The sequence below is a fragment of the Elaeis guineensis genome, chromosome 4, assembly GCF_000442705.2.
Source record: "Elaeis guineensis isolate ETL-2024a chromosome 4, EG11, whole genome shotgun sequence".
Taxonomy (NCBI): domain Eukaryota; kingdom Viridiplantae; phylum Streptophyta; class Magnoliopsida; order Arecales; family Arecaceae; genus Elaeis; species Elaeis guineensis.
Window position 1 is genome coordinate 136,594,503 of NC_025996.2, and position 23,780 is coordinate 136,618,282.

At 36.0% G+C, this 23,780-nt stretch overlaps 1 pseudogene; it reads right to left on the minus strand.

Moving 5' to 3' along the window:
- Positions 1-15,048: 15,048 nt before the first annotated feature.
- On the minus strand, positions 15,049-16,136 carry LOC140857415 (wall-associated receptor kinase 17-like; annotated as a pseudogene).
- Between the last annotated feature and the right edge of the window lie 7,644 nt (positions 16,137-23,780).

Below are 23,780 nucleotides of genomic sequence, written 5' to 3' on the forward strand. Positions count from 1 at the left end.
AGGGATTAAATCCATCTGTTGCTAGACCAAGCCTGATATTGCGTGGGTCACTCGCAAAGTGCGGATGCTTTGCATCGAAGTCTTTTCACACTAAAGAGTCGACCAGATGGCTAAGTATGTTCTCCTCTGAAACCCGCTGCTCATAATGCCATCTCATTTTTTTAGCTGTCTTTGTAGATATATACAACCTTTGAAGTCTTGGAATCAATAAAAAATATCTCAAAATCTTTTGAGGTATCATCTTTTCTTTTCTATTATCAATTTTGTATCTAGGCTCACCGCAATTTGGACATTCAGTTGCTTGTTCGTTATCCTTATAAAATAATATGTAGTTATTATTGCAGGCATGTGTAGGAGTATAACCAAGTCCAATTTTCGACATGTATATTTTTGCTTCAGAATATGATTTCGACAGTCTCTCTCCATCAGGCAGAGCTGCTTTAATCAATGTTAAAATTTGATCAAATGACTTCTAACTCTATCGATTCATGATTTTAATATTAAGCAATTTTATTAAAAATTCTAACTTGAAAATTTTATACAATTTGGATAAAGTGGCTCTCGTGCACCCTTACAAGCTTTGTAAACTGTTCAGAGATCCCTTCTACCTCAAGCTGGATATTATGTTCATGATCAGAATTGCTTTCAGATGCAGCAGTATTCATTCATACATTCAAACAAGTACCTTGATATAAATTATCTAACAATTCTTCTATACCACTTTGTTCGACAGGTCCATCAGCATCACTATCATCTTTAGTATCATCATCGTCGCGCACCATCTCATTCGGATCACCCTCCCCATGCCATGTCCAACAAGTATACTTCTTATCCATACCATATTGTAGCAAATGCTCTTCAACAAGTGTTATGTGATGATATACCATATTGACACATCTCTTACATGGATACTTTATCCGACTAGCACAGTCAGTCTTATGCCATGCAAAGTCAATAAAATCTCGAACTCTTTTTCGATATTCAGGCGAAAAAATTTCTCTAGCATTCATCCAACTTTTGTTGATAATCATCTAACAATAAACACAAAATCATTAACAACCAAAAAAAGTTTCGTGGTATTCAGGATCCTGACTCAAATTTCGGACTGAATCACGTTCCAAATTTTAAACAAAATTTTGACTCGGATCCAGATCCGAATCACTTCACACAAAATAACACATATTAAAAAAGACATGCAGACTGAACATTAACACAGAAAATATATGGCCCTATCCCTTTATGAAGTAAAAATGCATGATCCTATCCTTTTCAAATCATTACTAACAGGTGTGGCCCTATCGCTTTCAGAAAAGTAATAATCTCATTATTGTTATTAGTAGATATTTTATCTCATTTTTATAAAAATTTCAGCAGCATCTCCCTATGGTTCTCCAAGTATATGATGTGGATATGGTGCCCACGCACCCTATCCACCACATACCTAGAGAATAATAGATAGATAACTACTGAATACCACATAATGAAATGAAATATCAACTATTAACAATAATAATATTATTACTTTTTCCAAAAGTTTGAATATGGGATATCCAAATTTCAATCTCGATGAAGATCAAAACTTGAACAGAAATCTATGGCTCAATATAATTTAAGTACCATCTTTGAACGTACATTCGAAGATGAATTTCTAATTTATCAAAAAAGAATAACTTTGTATTAAATTTTTTGATCAAAAATTTTAATAAAATTTTCTCTAAAATAGAAATATTTTTTTTTATTTATAATTTCAGTAGCATACAAAATAGCACATAAAATAATTTAATTGTAACAAGTAACAGCAACGTGCATTGTGTTAGTGAAAAAATAATCAATCAAATAATTAACTAACTTCAGTAGTAACACTAAAAAATAATATACAATAATTATAATAATATATAATAATTATAATAATTCGAGTGCCCTAGCCTGGCCCGGCACTCCCCGGACCCAACCCGACCCGGCACAGACCGGACCCGACCCGACCAGCCCCGACTCCACCCAATCCACCCTGACCCAACCCGACCGGGCACCACTCGGCTCACCCCAGGCTGACCCGACCCGCCTCATCCCGGCACGACCCAAAACCGACCCAGCCCGGACCCTACCATCCCCGACCCGACACAGATCGGACCGGACCGGACCCGACCCGCCCTAGCGCCACCCAACTTGCTCCAGCCCGACCCGACCCAGCTCCACCCGACTCGCCCCAGCCCGACCCGACCCACCCCGGCTCCACCTGACCTGCCCCGACCCGCCTCATCCCGACCTGACTCAGAACCGACCCGGCCCAAACCCTACCATCCCCGACCCGACCCAACCTGCCATAGCTCCACCCGACCCGCCCCAGCCCGACCCGACCCGGCTCCACCCGACTCGCCCCAGCCCAACTCGACCCGGCCTGACCCGCCTCATCCCAGTCCGACCCAGAACTGACCTGGCCCAGACCTTACCATCCCTGACCCGGCACGGATCAGACTTGACCCGACCCGCCCTAGCTCCACCCGACCCACCCCAGCCCGACCTGACTCGCCCCAGCCCGACCCGTCCGGACCCGACTCCACCCAGCTCACCCCAGCCTGACCCGACCCGGCCCTACCCACCCCATCCCGACTCAACTCGGCCCAACCCGACCCAACCCGACTCCACCCAACTAGCCCCAGCCCGACCCAACACGATCCAGCCCAACCTGCCCTGCCCCAGCCCCAAGCCCCGGCACGCACGCACACCGACCGCAGCACGCCGGCTGCGGCACGTCGGCACCGTGCCCGGCACGCTGGTCTTGGCACTCAGGCCTCGGCATGCAGGCACGCAGGCCCACCATCCCAGCCCAAGCGACCGTCCACGGCATGCCGGCCACAGAACGCCGCCACCGTGTGGCCACGGCCCTGCCCGACTCCACCCGACTAGCCCCAGCCCGACCCGACACGATCCAGCCCAACCCGCCTCGCCCCAGCCCCAGGCCCCGGCACGCATGTCGGTCGCAGCACGTCGGCCGTGGCACATCGACACCGTGCCCGGCATGCCGGTCTTGGCACTCAGGCCTCGACACGCAGGCACGCAGGCCCACCATCCCGACCCAGGCGGCCGTCCCCGGTATGCCGGCCGTGGAACGCCACCATCGTGTGGCCGCAGTCCGCAGGCACGCAGGCCCCACGCGGCCGCGGGCCACCATCCCGGCCTAGGCGGCCATCCCCGGTACGCCGGCATTATGCTCGACATGCCAGTCCCGACACATAGGCCCGCAGGTCCCAGCATGCAGGCACGTAGGCCCGCCGTCCCGGCCCAAGCGGCCGTCAACGGCACGCCAGTCGTGGCACGCCGACTGTCGTGTGGCCGCAGCCCGTAGGCTCGCATGCCCGCAGGCCCCACACGATCGTGAACCACTGTCCCGGCCCAAGCGACCGTCCCCGGCACTCCGGCACCATGCCCGGCACGCCGACCGCGGCATGCTGGCCCCGCGCCGTTCCCCATCCCGGCCCGAAGACAACCTAAAAGAAAAAACTCAACACGACTCACCTCGATTGCGGTGGCGGCGGCGGAAGAGCTCCGGGCGGCGAAGGAAACTGGAGGGGATGCAGGAGGCAGGGAGAAGAACACGGGAGGCCGAATGCCGTGGGGGTGAGAGAAAGAAAAATGGGTTTCTGATTGGATGTGAGGTATTAGCGATATAATTTTTCATCGTCAATAATTAATTTTCATCAAAAATAAATTGAACGAAAAAAATATTTACGATAAAAAATATATTTTCATCTCTAATAACATTATTAGCGACGAAAAATTTTTTCCATCGCTAATAATTCCCACCATAAAAAAATTTCTCGCTGGAAAAATTCACGCTCACGCCCTGAAAAAATATTATTTATGATGAAAATAAGTTGTTTCATCACTATTTATATAATTAACAATAAAAATTTAATTCCGTTGCTAATAATCGTTCAAAAAAGAATTTTTTTAATTTGGATAATGCAATGATATATGTGATATATGTATATATATACATATATACATATATATACATATATACATGTATATACATATATATATATATATGTGTGTGTGTGTGTGTGTGTGTGTGTGTGTGTGCGTATATGTGTATGTATATGTGTGTGTCTATATATATATATATGTGTGTGTGTGTGTATGTATATATATATACATATTAAGTTGGTAAAATCTTTGGTCGTTGGATCAACTAAAATGGGATCAAATCTTACCTCCGATTTTGGAGGTCTAGGGATATTTTGGAGAGCGCAACTTCAAAACACAAAATGGACTAATCAAACAAAGATAGGAAAAAATTTTAATTGACATACTCATTTTACTCCAAACCAATATTATATATTGATTTATATATACAAAACTATATATTACTTTATATAATATAAATAGAACAATATTTTATATCTTACACTAAACAAATTGATATTTATCTATCTTATTTTTGGATCAAAACTAAAGGTTGAAAACATAACTTTTGAATATAAACAATTAGAGACTCAAGAAAGACATATTAGAATGACAAAAACCATAAGAAAAAATACCATGATAAAATATAGGAATAGAAATAAAAGTAATCACCTCGAGCATGCCTTCATCAACCCCATCCACTTCGACCCTCCCATGTCCCAACATTTGCGACAATATAATTTTCATAAGCCATGACTTTTCACGTGCCTTTTATATACACATATCTTGATATTCTACATAACATTATTTTACATATATTATATTTTAAAACTATCTTATAATTTTTTATAAATATAGTAATATTTATTATAATATATATCTTTTAATATGAAAGTTTTTTTAAATTTTTAAAATTTTTTAACCATTAGCGACAAAATATTCCATCGTTAAAACTCATTCTAACGACAGAAAAAGCTTATTGCATCGCTAATAGTTTAGTTTTTAAAATTTAAAATTATTTTTTTAAATATTAGTGATGAAAATAATTCATCATTAATAAATGAAGATTTATGATGATAATATGATTTATCATTGCAAATAGTTCATTATTTACGATGAAAATATTTTATCATAAATTATCTTTTATTTTTAAATTTTTAAAATTTAAATATTTAAAATAAAAAATATTTTTTCATCATTAATATTCATATTAGTGATGAAAATATTTTTATCATTAAGAAAATAACTAATTTTTTATTTAAAAATTATTTTCATCTAAAAATTTATCGTGAAAAAAAGCTTATTAGCATTGCAAATAACTTACTTTTTGAAATTTTATATTTTTTAATTTCTTAATTATGAGTGATGAAATATTTCATCATAAATGTTCCATATTTTTTGATAAAAATTTTATTTTCTATCATAAATATTTTGTTATCTATGACATTATATTTTCATCATAACTAATTATTCTGTTTTAAATTTTTAGTTTATCTAACTTTTAAACTATTAACAATGAAATTATTCATCGTTAATATTTTTAATTTGTGATAAAAAATCTTTATTGATCATAAATAGTTAAATTATTTGCGACTAAAATTTATATTATAAATAATTAAAAATATCTAATTTTTAATTTTTCTTGACTTATTAGTGATAAAAAAAATTTATCGTAAATAATTTTATTAACGATGCAAAACCTAATTTCATCGAAAAAAATTTTAGTATTTTTGATGAAAATAATTTTATCGATAATATCTCTATATTTTTTATTTAAAAAATATTTTCTTATTTATGATGAAAATTTTTATCGCAAATATTCTGTTTATTACGATGCAAGTAATATTTTTGTTGCTAATTATTTTTAGTTACGAAATATTTTTTTATTATCGATGAAAATTTTTTACCGTCATTGACATTGTTATTGGCGATGAAAATTCTATCTGTCGCAAATAATTTCATCGCTAAAAATCTCTTCCCTTGTAGTGAGTTCAAACTAGATTGGACTTCTCTCTAGCACCAACCCCCTTATATTCCATGCCAAAAGAAGTTGCCCATCTCACTTTTTTACGTGAAAATTTTCATGCCCCAACCCTTCACGCGTGCCCGCTTTCCATGCTAATCCCTTTCTTCTCTTGGATAATGATAAGGTAAGTTTAATTTTGATTTAAACTTCCTTATCAAGATGAGATTTGATCTCACCCAAAACTCTTTGATGCCAAACCATAAAATGCTTTCCTTTTGCGCATTGTGATGGGATTTTCATTATGAGAAAAATCTAATGTTCACCATGTAAAATTAGAGGGAAGTGGGCATGGGATATTGAGAGGTCATGCACATTCTCTTGTGGGCAAGAGGTTTCTTGGGGTTTCATTCTCTAGGGTGTTGGGTTTAAGGAAAGGGAGAAAAATAGAGAAAGGATTCTCCTAATTTTTTTTTTCCTCATATTCTTCCTCCTGTGTTCCTCTTCAAGATCTGAGAGGATTTAAGATATACAAAGAAGGAACCAGATCAACCATCAGGAGATGACTTCTGTAAGAGAGCTAGCACTTCGATGAAGTCACAAGCCTCTAATCGGATCGAGAATTTTGTGTGGATATCTATAGAAGTCGGATGCATGTGTGGCTCTGCAGAAATCTTATTGGATTATCATGATCATCAACGGTGGAGATCATCGATTCGTGCAAAGGTATGGAGATCGGATATTTGGATTTCTATTTTATTCAAATCTGATTTTATTTTCAGTATCTTAAAAGTATGTGATCAATTCTGTTGCATGTAGATTAGATCTACTTTATGCATGTTAGATAGATTAAAAGTATTTAATCTAAATCAAATTTTTATTCCACTGTATTTATGATTTTTAAAAGTTAAAAATTTACATGCTCTGATTTCTACATGCATGTCCCCAGATGTGTGATATCCTTCAAGTGGTATCAGAGTCAAGTTATCGTTCACATGCATTTTTAAGATCTAAAATCAAATTTAATAAATCTAAAATTTTGGATTAAAGTTTAAGATCGTTCTGATAGAAGTTTTATTCTAGAACGATCGTTGCATGTTATTTGATAATGCATTAATCAAAAATTTCAGATCTGAATTTTTATGATGTATGAGATTAATATCTTAATATTATATGATGCATAAGATGTATTCTCACAAAGGATCATGTTTAGATCTATCTTGCATGAGATTTAATTAGATTAGATCTGAATTACATGCGTATGATCTGGTTTTTAGTTGATACATGAGATGTATGTTAGATCTATGTTGCATGAGATATATGATTAGATCTAAAATCAGATTTAATAATTAGATTAGGCCTAATTTAAAACATGTAATGATGATCCTACTCATACATGAGATGTATGATATCTTTGTCCTTTTATGCATATATGATATGTGTAGATGTAGATTGATTTATTAGTAGCCTAGTACTCTTCGAGAATCATAGTAAAAGCTGTCCTGCCATAAAGGGCTATGGTGGAAGGGGTGCTTGTACGAATCAAGAGGAAGAACTGTGATAGAAAAAAAAATTACTTTTATGCAAAATCCTACATCCGAAACCGTTTAGGATCTAAATATGAATCAGAATTTTATGTAGTTGTGTATGAGATGCATAATTAAATGTTTAGATATGAAAGTAGTTTCGACGTCTAAACTAAATCTGATTTCATAATGCATTTAATTAAGATCTAAAATTAAGAATTAAGGATCTAAAATTAAGGTAATTAGATTTTATGTGGTTCATCGATACATATAGTGGTTGCACTGAATCACTATAACCCTTAATGTAGGGTATATCATGAACTCAAATTGAAAATGATTGTGATTGCAATGCATAGTGGAAAATCGAAGCCAATTCCGCCAATTCAATCTCGAATTGTTGGACCAGTTCAATCTCAAACATGTAGTTATTTAATTAGGACCGTTGCCATAGGTAGAGGAGAGCATCCCATACATGTTATCTTAGCTAACCATTTTGGGGAGCAATTTTGATTTTATGGTGCTTAAGGTTGAGTCCACTTCAATTTGCATTGCACTATGGGACCGATTTGGTGAGACCAAATCAGGATCTGTTTAGTAGATCCAATTTAAGTGTGGATCTACATAAGATATAGTAAACAATTAAACTTAAGAGACCTAAATTAAAAACCTCCTCAATAATATTATGAGGGGACTTCCACTGTTATAGAGTGTCGTGCCCTCTCCGATGTTGACTATTCTCGACTGAATACAGTGGTTCAATTGCATCAGGAGAGAAGCAACCACTCTATTTGTAGTAGGATAGAGATGAGGTTGGATCCAATATCTATCAGGTGAGGGTCCAATGATGGCTTCACTCATGCTCAATGATGGGTTTGACTTAACTAAAGAATGAGGCCAAGATCTGTTAGGTGAGATTTCAGAATTTAAAGATCAAGTCTGCTGTAATTTGCTTAAAAAGTATTGAGCAAGAGTTGTCTACTCATTGGTTGATACATTCATCATGATTTGTCAGAAAATATGGTGTATCAATCGATGCGACTGCAGTACCTAGGAACCTTAACTCTCAAAAAAAATTTCGCTTTCCAATCCGAGGAGTGTTGGGATCCAAAAAAATAGTGAAAGCTCTTAAAAAATAGTGGGAGCTAAGTTTATTTTTAAAATAAAATTTTTAAAATAAACTAAAATCAATTACAAAAGTCTAACTAGAAAGTTCTTCTCTCTATAAGAAATTATCTGCCTCTAATTATCTAGCCTGTATCTTAGAAATCAATCAATTTTCAGGTTCTAACTATAAGGATTGGCTAAGGGACTTGAAAGATATTTTAAATTCTAAAAAGCTAGGTTGTGTCTTAGATAGATGCCTGGCTCAAAACACGAGTGGCTGGATCTTAGCAATCATATATCATTGTTTCCTTTTAGATAGATGTAAGTTCAAATTCCATTTTCTTTTTGCAAAGTTACCACGAGGCCGTTGAATCACAATTTATTAAAAAATATCCTGTAGTTTGAACAAAGTTTCTCAAAATTATTAAACAATAAAGTTACCTATACTTCTAAAAGAATAGAGACGGAAGTGGTATAAATATTATTCATCCAAATTTATTTTTATATCCGAATCAATTTGAATATGAACAGAAATTTGAGGATCCGACTAGTATCTTTATCTATATTTGTATCCATATCCATTAAAGAAAAATGAATATGGATATGAGTAGACAACTATCCAATCTATATTTGAATATCCGAATTTATACATATCCTTATATAATTTTATATAATATTTATTAATTTTAAAAAAAATATACAATCATATAAACATATTATTAACTTAATTTATTATCTATTTAGTATTATTTTTGATTCTGTAGTCATAAAATCTAATTATTTAAATTATATCTCTAATTATATCCATATTTTTAGTATCTGAATTGTATACGTATCTATTTAAAATAAATATGAATATAAATTTTTATATTCGAATAATATCTATATCTATATTTATATTCATCAAATAAAATAAATATGGATATGGATATGTTGATCGATATCCAATCCGATTTCAGTCCTCTAGCGATGGAGGCCCAACAACAGCCCAAGACAGAGCATGACCCATCAATAACATCACTAAAATTGGAGCCGCAGAAGGTAACACAACCAATCGTCAAGTTGCCATGCTGCCCTTCCATGATCATCGCATCATTACAACCAACCATCGTCAACATGTTCTCTGAGCTCTCTGTGTCTGATATCGTGTAGGGGTTCCCCTCCAGGTTGATCCAGTCGGATCTTGGAATTAAATTCCTGTTGCAGCGCCGAATAATAGCACCAGTATAGATGCTGAGCTGGCCTTGGAGCGAGATGTCTTCAATTGCGAAATCGATGCCATCCAGATGTAAAAATTGGAGAAGTGCCATTGCAGCTCATTTCGAAGCCTTCCTTAGCTTTACCCGTTACGCCAAAGGGGTAGGGAACGCTGGTGCAAGTAAGTGGAAATGACGAGTTTGCCTCCAACATGTATATACCAAGTGGCGCTGCCAACCACAGTAGTAGCTCAAAAATCAGAGGCAACATGGAAATCATGTGTCTGACTTCTCTAGATACTCCCCTCCCCTGCATCAACATCAACATATTATTTTTAACATGTTTCTTGTTGGGTGGATGTCTGGTCAGGATACCACTTCTCAGGATCTTTTCAGTACCACGCGATGCAGCAAGAAAAAAGAAGAAATAAAACAAAAACAATCAAAATACGTGGATCAAACTCGAAAGGGCTTGCCTCCATGGGGTATGCAAACTTCACTATAAAAAAAAAATTTACAAGAGAAGATCTCACTCTCAACCTTCATACCCCCAATTTCTCTCTCACAGAAAGTTCTCCTCACAAAAGCTCTCTCTCTTAGAATATCCTCTGAACCCCTAAAGCAACCACTATCTGCTGTCCAAGAGCCCTGCTCCTTCGCTCACAGTGTTGTATGTGGTTCTCGCTCTTCACGATGTTCACGGCTTCGGCCTGACGAAAATCACGCCGCACTCGTCCGCACGTCCAGGGAAAAACAAGCCACCACCACAGCCCGGTTCCCCTAATCACAGGCCTTTTATAGGTCTTAAACCCAATTAGATTAGGTTTAACACTCTTAATCAAGCCCAAAAACCATTTTGCACCATTGGATCATCATTGGGACATCTCAGAGTTATTCGATCGCGATCTGTCCATGAAAAAGTGCCATGGACTGTGCAAAACACGTGAAAAATGCCCACGCGGTCCACACATTGGGTCGTGGACCACCTGGTCCACGATGGACCGAGGTACAGGCCCCAGGCATGGCGCCTGGGCCTGGACCGCGCCCGTGCCGGGCGCCTGGGCCGTGGCTGCTCCCTGTGTGCGCACCTAGGTTGGGCCGCGCGCCCGTGCCTGGGCCGCCCGCCCCATGTCGGGCCGCACCCTGCGTGCTTGGCCCGCATGCTGCCGAGCCCAAGCGATGCACTGTCATGCCTGGGCAGCATGCGACTGTGCCGCCACCGCTCCATCGGCCCGCCACCAGCCACCGACAGTCCTCTGCCGCCTCAAATCTCGTGTCGATTTCAAAAACTCGTATCTTCTCCATCTGAGCTCCGTTTGGAGTGATCTTGATCTCATTAGACTTCTTTTTTCGTTACGAACCTCGCTGTGGGCTCAATGTAGATCGAATCTCGAGACGTCAAATTCTAACAATCTCCATCTCGACTCGATATTCGGCCTCTTTCTAACTTCGAGAGCTTTTGGATCTCCTTACCTTCATGCCTTGGGGCCATCGCCTGCTGATCATGGATGGACAAACATGAGAGTCGAGCCAGACTGCTTGATCCCATCTCTATCGTATGCTGTACTCCTTCTGACTTAAGATCTACTCGGAGCATCATCCTACGGCAATAGGAATTTCACCTTGCAACGTCGCCTCTCGTCCTCCCGAGTCTCCTGTCTCGTGCCTGATCCACCTCCACCTGGAGCTCCATCTCGCTCTAGGCTCCACCTGGCTCTCAAAGCTCCACCTGGCTCTCAAAGCTCCACCTTGCATTGGACTTTTTGTCAGGTAATAATGTCCTCTACTCCCTTTCTTTCCCTCCAGTACAATCCTATCACCGCATAGCACTCTCAGGATTCCTCCACCAGCTACCGTCCTGTAGTCTATTGAATCCAGTCTGCTAAGTAAGACAAGATTCTATTTAAAATTGGATATGTATCGGACCTCCCCCAATCTCCTCACTGCACCATCATATGTCCTCCAGCTGACCGTCCTGATGCCTCTAATTGCATAGCTCGATCCATCCAATAGATGTACAGTGCTCTCACTATTCTCTATGGAGTCAAACTGCTCTTCTCTGCAACATACATGATGGGTGCATACAAAATTTAATATCCACCGCTGAGAAAAAGTAGATACCTCATCAAATATCTTCAGGATATCTCCATCTAAATCGCTGCTGGCCGTCGCCACAACAGCCACCATCTGATTTTTGAGTTGACGGCAATCTCTGCCTAGATGTCCCAACTCCTCACATCGGTAACAATTGATTTTGCTTAAGTTCCTCCTGGACTTGGACCGCCCTCATCGCGATCTCCTATCGCTCTGTTTACTGCCTCCTATTCCTCTAGAAGCCATCAAAGCTGAGCTACCGCCACCTGAGCTCAAAGTCGAGTTCTCCCTCCTGAGAATCTCGTTCTGGAGTATCGCCGCAGTGACCTCGTCTATCTTGATGGTGCTCTTCCCCACTAGAAAATTGAAATATTTGTGATGTAAAATGTACATCACTAATATTTTTTTAAATTTAATTTTTATAAAATTTTTTAATTAAATTAATAACGATAAAAATATTTTTATCGTAAATAATTAATAATTTGTTAGTGATGAAATTGTGCATCAAAAATTATCATATTTACGATGAAAAATTAACGTCGCTAATTTTTTTTTAAAATTTTATTTTCATAAAAATTTTAGTGACGATGAAAATATTTTCATCACAAATAATTGATATTTATTAGTGATAAAAATTTCATATTTGTGATGAAAAATTTACATTGCTAATATTTTTTTAAATTTAATTTTTATAAAAATTTTTAATTAAATTAATAGTGATAAGAATATTTTTTTCGTAAGTAATTAATAATTTATTAGCGATAAAAATTTACATCAAAAATTATCATATTTACGATGAAAAATTTACGTCGCTAATATTTTTTTGATTTTCATAAAAATTTTTAATTAAATTAATAACGATGAATATCATTCATCATAAATAATTATTTTTTATCAATGACATAATATTTTATCGTAAATTATCTTTTCTTATGATTAAAATTTTTCATCGTAAGTAGTTTTCGAAAAAAAAAATTTAATGACGAAAATTTTTGATCGATAATATAGATTATTAGTGATGAAAAATTTTTTTTATTGTAAAAAATTATCAACGATGTCATTATTTGCGACTAAATATTAGTGATGATAATTTTGTTGCTAATAACCATTAACAATGAAAATAGATTATTAGTGATAAATTTTTTTTATCGCTAATATCCTATTCTGTTGTAGTGATAAGAAGCATTCTCTCAAGCCCTTGGTTATTGGGTGGTGATTTCAACATTAATGATATAGAAGAGGTAATCCATAGAGTTTTAACTTGGGGATATGTGTTATTGGTTAAAACCTACGGCTTCACCCAAAAGGGTTCATAGTTATTTGGATTTCTTAGACCATGCTACGATTTTTCCTAGTCTACATAAACCATGGGTAGGGTTTGCTTTGATATTATTTCTAACAACTTAAAACCTTATGCAAAAAATCTAGTTAGAAGGTATTACTTGAATTCATTGGCTTTATATATCTATCTAAGATCTATCTAATACCGATGTAAAATAAAGGAGGAGAAGGATGAGCTTGTGGCTTTGGTTTTCTTTTTGCTGCAAAGGGCTTGGATTGTGATCTGAAAAGGTAAAGCACTTACTTTTTTATCTCAAACATATAATTATTTTATTCTTTTCAATTTGGATAGCATTTTTCATATTTTTTAGATTCAGAATTTTCATCAAATTTGTGCCCATTTGTTAGATTCCCGACAATGATTTGAGTAAATGGTATATTAATTCTTATATCTTATTGCATATGAACAATATTTGGTGTAACTCAGAGTTTAGAGTTTAATTGATCGCGACACCATATACAGAATGGGCAAAAGGACACTAAAAACTTACTGCATTTTTTTGTGAAGAAAAATGAAGTAACTATAACATACTAAGTTACTTCCATATTTTGAGTGAAGAGAAGCTAGGACTTCAACTAGCATATTAGAGTGAGTGATGGCTGGACAAAAATTCGCCATGGCGGAGGCACGTACAAAGGTAGGTCATTGTTGACATGGAGCTCAATTTGCAAAAGTAGCCTTCCTTTATCAGTTCTGTATATTTCTGAAAGTTGTAGTCTTCAGTCGAGCAAAGATATATAGCTGCGAGAAGGAGAAATTTCCCCCTAGAATTTTTTTGTTTATTCATTAAAGATTTAGTGTCTTTCTAGAGTCTAGTTAAATCTACGGTATATGATAATAAAGAAGATTGTCAAATCTGGGTGTATGAATTGGTGGATGGTTTTCTCTAAGAGAACGGCAACTTCTTGTTTTATATCAACCATAAGATCTGTCCCATTAATTATAGCAATCCTATTTATACAAAATTTGTAATTAAGCATTTTACATACATAACCCTATAAATATGACTTATTATATTTACCCTCCAAAAATCACTATTTGCATATATAGCTCTCGTATCATCTTGTTTTTGCAGTGATACATCTCCGATTAGATTTTTAACTAATAGAATTAAAAATTATCATTTTAAATCCAACATATGTTATTAACCTTATACATCAATACTCTTAAAATCTAACACTTATTTTATATTGTAAAGAGTAATTTTTTTTAACGTTTCAGGGGTGCAAATGAAAAATGATAATTACTTTGTTTTATACTTAAAGCAACTATCTATTAATAGCATTAGTCAAATATCTTATGGGAGGGGCATCCTTTCAAAATAGAAAGATTTGAAGATATATGTATATATGCAAATAGTGAATTTAATTTGAAGGATAAACAAGTAGTATGTCATATCTGCAAGGGTATATATATAAAATTCTAAATTATTTAAGACTATTGCTTTGGTATGTTTTATTTGTTCCATGCTATTCATGCTTTCTTTTCTAATGGTCTATATTTGACCCTTTAACCAATTTAACCAAAACCATCCTCTAGAACTAGGAGCAAACATGTAATTAATCTTCAACAAGCACTAAGAACTCTAGAAGAAACCAATAGTATTTAGCACTTGCAACTCATACAAGCAGGATAAAGTCAACTAAGAATCCTAGTACTTGGTACATGTCACCAAACGGTATGTCATAGATAAATTCAAATACTCAGTAGTACAAATAACATAATTACATCAATAAGTATGTAGCTGGATCACTAGTTTTTATCACATAAATCTTCCATAGTACAATCTATAAATTAGCAGCAAAATACCAAGTTCAAATCATAATTCGATGATCATCTACTTAGTAAAGTAGGGAGCATCAATACCACAGAAGATACCTCAACAGCTCTCTACAAAACTAGTTTCTCATAAATTCATCACCGTGGGAGATCCATGGAAGCTAACATATCACGTTCCAAACTATATTGTCTAGTTGCCTCCTCAGTGCATCCATTTGAAGGTTCAATCCCACCTAGCAAGTGTTCCATTTTCTCAGAATTTTGGGGAGCCAGCCTAGGGAACCTCCTTAGCCCTTCTAACTCTATGGCAACTTCTTTCATGGTTGGCTTTTCTTCTCCTTTCAAATTTAAGCATCTCCTATCAAGTTGTGCAACTACAAGGAGTTGCTCCATTTCAACTTCCTCTAAAATTTGAGGATCTATCAGTTGAAGGAGGTGCAGCTCATCAAACATCAATGTAAAATAGGTAGCTAGATTTATGTGATCTTCTGACCTAGCATGAGATACTAAAACCTCTCTAGTTAATATCTCTACAAGAACTACCCCGAAGCTATAGACATCGCTCTTCTCTGTTATCTTGCTTGTGTGGAAGTACTCTGGATCTAAATATCTAAATGTCTCTTGCACGATTGTGGTTATGTGTGTTTGATCAAATGGGACTGACCTCGAAGCTCCAAAGTCTGATACTTTAGCTCTATAATTCTCATCTAACAGTATGTTTATAGATTTGACATCTCTATGAATGATTGGTACTGAAGCAGTTGAGTGTAGTTATGCACTGGTGCATCTGCAGCTATCTTTAGATGAACTTCCCAGGGCATTGAGAAATCATGACATTGACCATGGATATGGTGGAAGAGGGTTCCATTGGATATGAACTCATATACAAGCAATGGAACTTAGGTCTCTAAACAGCAGGTCAAGAGTCTGACAACATTTTTATGATTGATTTGAGAGAGGATGACAATCTCATTGATGAATTGCTTGAGCTGGCTCCCGTCAACTAATTTGGACTTCTTGATGGCGACAACTTTTTGACTTGGCAAAACACCCTTGTATACAGTACCATATCCACCACAACCAAGGATTTGGCTCTCATTAAAGTTGTTGGTGGCCTTTTCTAGATCCTCTATACCGAAGATCTTTACTATTACATTAGAACCTTGACTTAAGATTTACTGCTGTAAAAACAAACCTCCATTTTGTTGAAAGAACTTGGCTTTCATCTTAATTAGTTTCCTTTTCTTTAAGACCCAATAGAACAACAAACTTCCAATGATTAAAATAAACAAGATGCTTAGCCCCGCACCTACATATAAGCAGGAAGAAGTTCAGTTCTAAAAAATCTCAGTTGACGGTAGTTCTTACCAGTAAGGGCAGGAGATGGTTTTACTGCTGAGCTTTGAAATTTTAAACAATACTAGGAATTTTACCACTCTAATTGTAGACCTGTTTGTTCAGAAAAAAACAAAGCAACAAATATTTCTGCATGACATTATCTTGATCATCAACAGTTAGATTTGAAGCAAATTTTACATTGCATTTCTATAAGACCAATTAAATTCTACTCCTGTAAGAATTAATAACATAGGTAAAACATCTCATTACTAATAACATGACTGTGTCATTTCTCAAAAATAATTTAACTGTGCTTCTCAGCGAAGTATAATTTTTTAATAAATCTTTGGGAGAAAAATATATTCACGGAGCTAAGGCATGCCATGTGAGCAGCTTTAGATGACAACACAATATCCGGTGTACAAGGATATGATGGTAAAACTAAACAAGAACCGCAACCAATAGCAAAATTCTTTTCCTCCCCCCAACCAAAAACCCCCTGTGCATCAATAAAAACAAAATATGGGATTAATTAGATACTTAAATTACCTTTTTAAATATTAGATAATGATCAGACTTGTTTTCGAGAAGAAATTATTAGAATTATCTTGATTAAGCATTTTCTTTTTAACGGGAAATCGATAATCTTGACAAAAACAAGATAATTTGGTTGTCCAGCACCTTCTTTTGCAACTCCACTCAATCACAGCCTTGTTAAATAGATTTTTCTCTTTATTTTTTCAAATGCAGGTCCCATACACATCACAATCCAAAACCAAGATAAGTTAGGCATATCATACAATTTTGATTAATAATAATAATAGTTTTAAAAAATGATAAAACTTGGTTAGGTAGTTACTTCTAATAAAAGTCTTTTATCTGAAATTTTAAAAATTCTTAAATGCTTGGATGGTTATTAGCTATTGCAAAACTTCTATAATGTTTAAAAGAAAAATTATGCAAAGTTGCATCATTCTGAAAGTGAACGTACACAACGTCTGGACTTTTATAAATCCATTAGAACGTGTGAAACAAATAGTTATTTTCTTTCTTCTTTTGACTTTTAATTTCCAAAGGTTTCCTTCTGCACTAGCACATAACTGCTTAGTTCGAAAGGAATTTAGTTAATTTTATAGTCATCAAATACTAGTGTGTAGGTTGCATCTCAAGTGCATTTTTTCTTTGGAATAATGGTGGTATGAAACTATATATAGTTCCATTTTTATGTGAATGCACCGCGTTCACTCCAACAAAATAGGTTGAATAATATTCTTAACAAAACTCATAGCTTGTGTGGGGTAAATAGTGAGGTTTCGTACATCCTTGATAAGTTTTGCTTTTATAAGTTTGGAGGTTAGGGCTGCTTCCAAGGGGCTTATATTCTGCTTAATCCATTGACTAATGAAGTGGATCGGGTCTTATGGAGGTGAGATAGTTCTGGTTTGCAATAAAGGGCTCTCGTAATTTTTTCAACACAAGAGTGCTTTCTCCCTTTAGATAGATTGTTTGGAAGAGTGGTTCACTACGAAACATCTAGGACAATATACACAAGTCCTTTCTCCCTTATTTTTGATTTTGTGGTGCTTAAGGTTGTGTCCACTTCAAATTGCATTGCACGATGGGGCCAATTTGGTGAGACCAAATTAGGATATCTTTAGTAGATCCAATTTAAGTGTGGATCTACATAAGATATAGTAAACAATTAAACCTAAGAAACCTAAATTAAAAATCTCCTCAATAATATTAAGTTGAGAGATCTTCCATCATTGTAGAGTGCCGTGCCCTTTCCAATGTTGACTATTCTCGACTGAATACAGTGGTTCAATTGCATCAGGAGAAAAGCAACCACTCTATTTGTAGCAGGGTGGACATGGGGTTGGATCCAAAATCTGTCAGGTAAGGGTCCAATGATGGCTTCACTCGCATGCAATGGTGGGTTTGATTTAACTAAAGAATGAGGTCAAGATCTGTTAGATGAGATTTCAGAACTTAAAGATCAAATCTGCTGCAATTTGTTTGAAAAGTATTGAGTAAGAGTTGTCTACTCATTGGTTGATACATTCATGACGATTTGTCAGATAAGATGGTGTGTCAATCGGTGGGACTGCAGTATTTATTAAAAATCTTAACTCTCGAAGAAATTTTTACTTTTCAACTTGAGAAGTGTTGGGATCCGAAAAAATAACGAAAACTCTTAAAAAAATAGCTTTCAAAAAATAGCTTCCATAGTTTTACCCGATATGCCAAACGGGCAGGGAACGCTGGTGCAAGTTAGTGGAAATGACGAGTTTGCCTCCAACACGTGCATACCGAGTGGCGCTGCCAACCATAGTAGTAGCTCAAAAATCAGCGGCAGCCTGGAAATCATGTGTCTGACCTCTCTAGCTGCTACTCCCCTCCCCCTGCAAGATTAATGTCCATTGAGTCCGCTTAAATGGCAGCACGGCTGTTCTTGTTACCAGGTAGAGACAAAATTGTCCAATTAAACTAAAGAACGGCCACGTTGACTTCTTACACTCCTGCCATGTGCCATGTAGCCGTAAATCCTTCGTTCTTTCCAACGTCTACGAAAAATTGGATTGACTTCTTGTATACCTGCCACGTGCCATGTAGATGTAAATCCTTCATTATTTCCAACGGCCAGGAAAAGTTGGATTGACTTCTTATATTCGTGCCATGTGTCATGTAGATGAAAATCCCTCCTTAACGAAAATATTTTAATAATTCAAAAATCATTAGGGTCAACCATCCATAGAATTAACCCATCAGCACGGTCTTCAAATCACTACCAGATCACCACCTGAACCTTGACTTCTCCAGCATGTTGCCCATAACCCAAATGGCTCTATACTCAAGCATCTACAAGATAATAAGAAACCAAATAATAAGCTAATTGACCAATAAGATATCTCTAACACCTCTACTTGATTCAAGCATATAGCAATCTCAAGACCATATACAGAAGATTAGAATATAAATTTATAGATATATACCTGTATTTGTCATTGATTTTCAAAACTCGAATGCTCAGACGAACACCGAAGGCCAAATTCTTCTCTCCAACTTTCTCTCAACATGCGGTTATTTGATGGGACAAATCTATGAACTAATCTCATAATATTTATAGGAAGTAGAGAGGAGATCTAGCCATTCAAAAAGAAATCCTAACAGGTCCTCCCATCATGGGCTCAAGTCGAGTTCAGGCCTATATTGTGTCGCCCCAACCATAACATAAGGCCTGTATAACCTAAAACATAAGGATCACTAGCAATATTGGACTTACATGCATGTCCATTAACCTGGACCATATAATTAGCCTATTTTTAATAAAATAAAATTAATTAATTAATGACAGTCCATAATTAGAAAAATTTTCACATTCTCCTACTTGGACAACATTAATTATGATTTATTTTAAAATTTTAAAAATATTTTATTTTTAAAAATGACTCTCGGACTGAATAATAGAAAGCACAGTATGTAGTCATAATTTTTGAAAAATATATGATCCATGTACAGTACCTTAGAATTGATTTGGTCCAATAGTATCACTTATACTGAATCACGAAAGTCATAGCATCCTTTATTTGACACAAGATCTATCAATGGTTACGAACATCACTAATACAATCGACATGAGTCTTGGTGTGGTAGTGTAGCAAGAAAATAGCATCCAAAAATGATCCTAATATATACTATTTTCATTGTCGGTCCTCTAATTTCTCTTCATTCTTAGATACTAAATAAGCAAGAAAAATTTTAACAGCTTCAACAATAAGCCATTCTGTCTCACATACTCAACATGATGTCAGTGACAACATAGCATAACATATCCGAGACTCGACATCTGGTCTCAGATTTCATATAACAGGTACATAAACAAGAGATATCTTCAAGTGTGCTAAAATAAATATGTATACATAATCCAAAGAATTAATACAAATGTACCATCAATTTGTCATATCAATAATGTATACTAATATTCATCATAAGTGTAAGAGATGAAAAAGGTCTATAATAATAAAATGATAATAAATCATAAATACAAAGTCACTCCCGCTAACCAAGTACATTAAAAAAACTCAATATGCCTATATTTTCAACAAGCTTTGTAAAGCATATAGGCCTTAAAGCCTTGGTCAGAGTATCAGCCAACATGGACTCTGTATCTATATGCTCAACAGCTATGTCCGCTTTCTTCATAAGATTTCTTTCTGTCAGGTACTTCCATTCTAAATATTTAAATCCACCAGAAGATTTATTATTTTTTGTAAAGAATACAACAGCTCTATTATCCCAATAGATTGTCAGTGGTCTAGTATTAGCATGAACAATCCGAAGCCCTACAATAAGATTTTTTAGTTAAATAGCTTGAGTAGCAGCCTCATAGTAGGTAATAAATTGCTTACATAGTGAAAGAAGCAATCAGGGTCTATTTAACACTCCTCCAGGATAATGCATCTCCAATCAACATAAAAATACATCTTGAATTTGATTTAAAATTATCAGGGCATCCAACAAGATCTGAATCTGAGTAGCTCACAAAATCTTGGTTATCAGATCTTCTATATATAAGCATGTAGTCTTTGATTTTCTATTAGTACCTCATCATTCTCTTTACAGCAATCCAATGTTGGAAGTCTGGGTTTGACAGATACCTACCAAAAACTCCCACTTATGAAGGTAATATCAAATCTGGTGCAAACCTGAGTATACATCAGACTAGCACTGGCATAAGGCATATACTTCATTTGATCTTTCTCAAGCTCATTTTTGGGACACTGATCTTTGTTGAACTTATCACCTTTGGCAACAAGCATATCATATGGTTTGCAATTGTGCATATTAAATCTTTTAAGAACCCTATTAATGTATGCCCTCTATGACAACCCAATAGATGAAGTAATCTATCTCTATGACTTTCAATGTCTAGGACAAAGATTGCCGCCTCAAAATCTTTCATATTAAAAGTCCTAGATAGCATTTGTTTAGCTTCACTAAGTAAATCAACATCACTACTGGCAAGCAAGATATCATCAATATACAAAATAAGAAAGATAAACTACTCCCACTGATTTTGAGATAGATACATTGAACAACCTTATTTTTCTCAAAGAGAGCTTACCACCTCATCAAATTTCAAGCACCATTGTCGAAATGCTTATTTCAAGTCATAGATGGACTTCTTCTTCATAGCATCTATCCATAAATCAGATTAAAGATATCTTACAGCATCATAATATATTATAGGATCAACTACGTGCCTAATATTATAGTCACATTTCTCGAGATAGACAAAGAAATCATCAAGAATGAAAGGCCTCCTCTATCTGGCAGTCCTCCTTAAAGGCACCTACTCAACAGACTGGACTGATTGAAGATTCTCAATAGGAGTAGGAGGATCAGGGGCCTAAACATCCACTCTATTAATGGGTGCAGGAACTACATTCTTATGTAATATGGACATAGGAATATAGACAGTCTCAATCTAACTATTGTCAACATCAATAGTCCGAGAAGATTCAACATCAGTCACATCAAGTTTTAAAAATTTAGCAGTCAGTGATTCTACAATTCTGTTACCTCTCCTAGGATTACAGAATCTATATCCTTTAGCATATTCTGGATACCCAATGAAACAATAACAACTAGTTCTAGGGTTAGTCTTTTTCTTTATTGGATTGTATATTCTTACTTCTGTAGGACAATCTCAAACCTGAAGATGGTTAAGCTAGATTTTCTATCGGTCCAAAGTTCAAAAGATATTTTAGTTATTTGATATATAAGATAGTTTTAAGAACCCCACCTCATAGATATTTTGGTAAGTTAGACCTACTCATCATATCTCTCATCATATCTTTAAGGGTGTGATTATGTCTCTCGGTCACACTATTCTACTCAGAGCTATCAGGTATGATATATTGGACAACATTCCTACAATCCTGTAAGTATTTAGCAAATGGACCCATATGCTGTTCTGCCATATCATGTTTGCCATAATACTCACCCTCATGGTCAGATCTCACAATCTTGATGACCTTTCTCAATTATTTTTTAACTACTATTTTGAAGGTCTTAAATTTTCAAGAGCATCTAATTTTTCTTTAATTAAATATAGATAACCATACCGAAAAAAATCATTAATAAACATGATGAAACATTTATTACAATAGATTATAGAGGAATAAGGTCCAGTAATTTTAGTTTGAATTTTTTCCAAAAGCCCGAAACTATGAATTGTCCCTTTATTTTTTAGTCTTAATTAATTTACCCCTAATATAATCAATGAAAGTCTCCATATCCATAAAATCTAAGATGGCTAAAATATCATTCTTAATCAATCTATCAATTCTTTTCTTAGATATGTACTCTAAGCGCTTGTGCCATAATATAGAGGATCTATCTTTAATCCTAGGATGCTTTACAACTATATTCTCAATATTTAAAGAAGCATAAGGATTATCACAAGCTAAACATGACTTATATAATCCATCATTCAAAATACTATAACCTAAGAGTTAAACATCAAATTAACTTTTCCATCATGAAAATCAAAATCAAATCCAAGCCTATTTAAAGAGGAAATAAAAATTAAATTCCTTCTAAAAGAAGGTACATAGAAGGTGTTCTCTAAGAAAATTTTAAAATCACTTTAAAGATAACTTGACAACTCCTATATATTCTACTTCAATTTCAAGATTATTTTCTACTTTCAGTTTCACCTCCTTCGGACTTGGTTTTCACTTGCTTATGAACCCTTGCAAAGAAATTGCCACATGAGTTGTGGCACCACTATGAATCCATCGGAATCAACAGGGACAATGATTATATTTGACTCATAACAGACAAAAGCTAGGGGCTTACCTTCCTACTTTTCTTTCATTTCTATCCAAGATTTGAACTTATAGCACTAACTCCTTATATGGCCTTTCTTCTTACAATGATAATATCTGACATTTTCTTTATGGCAGCTTTAGGGCCTCCTACAAAATGATATTGATCGGGGTTGTTACCATGTTCTTTTGCACCCTGAGATTATTTATGAGCAGTAGGTTTACATCTTTTCTAATTCACAGAACTCTTGCCAGAATGAGATTTGTATTGGAAGGAAAGAAGAGTACTCTCACTCTTTTCTTTCTTAAGCTTTTCTTCCTCAAAAACACATTTGGTGATCCAGTCATTAACACTTCAGATTTCATTCAGAGTGTTGTAGGCAGTTTTGATCTAAGAGAATTCAATAGATAAAGAATTCAAAATATGAGGCACAAGAAAAAAAATCAGGTAGATCAATTTTGAGACCCTTAAGCTTAGTTGGGAGATGAACCATTTTCAGAATATATTCTCTGATACCCCCAATATAATCATATCTCATGGTTATTAATTTTTTCATTAGGCGTCCAAACTCAACATTCCCAGACATAAGGTATCTCCATCCTATAATATCAAACAGTTCTTTAGCATTATTGGTCTTTGGTAGATCACTCAGTAGATGCTTAGAAACAAATCTCTTACTAGCAATCAAACTAAGCTTA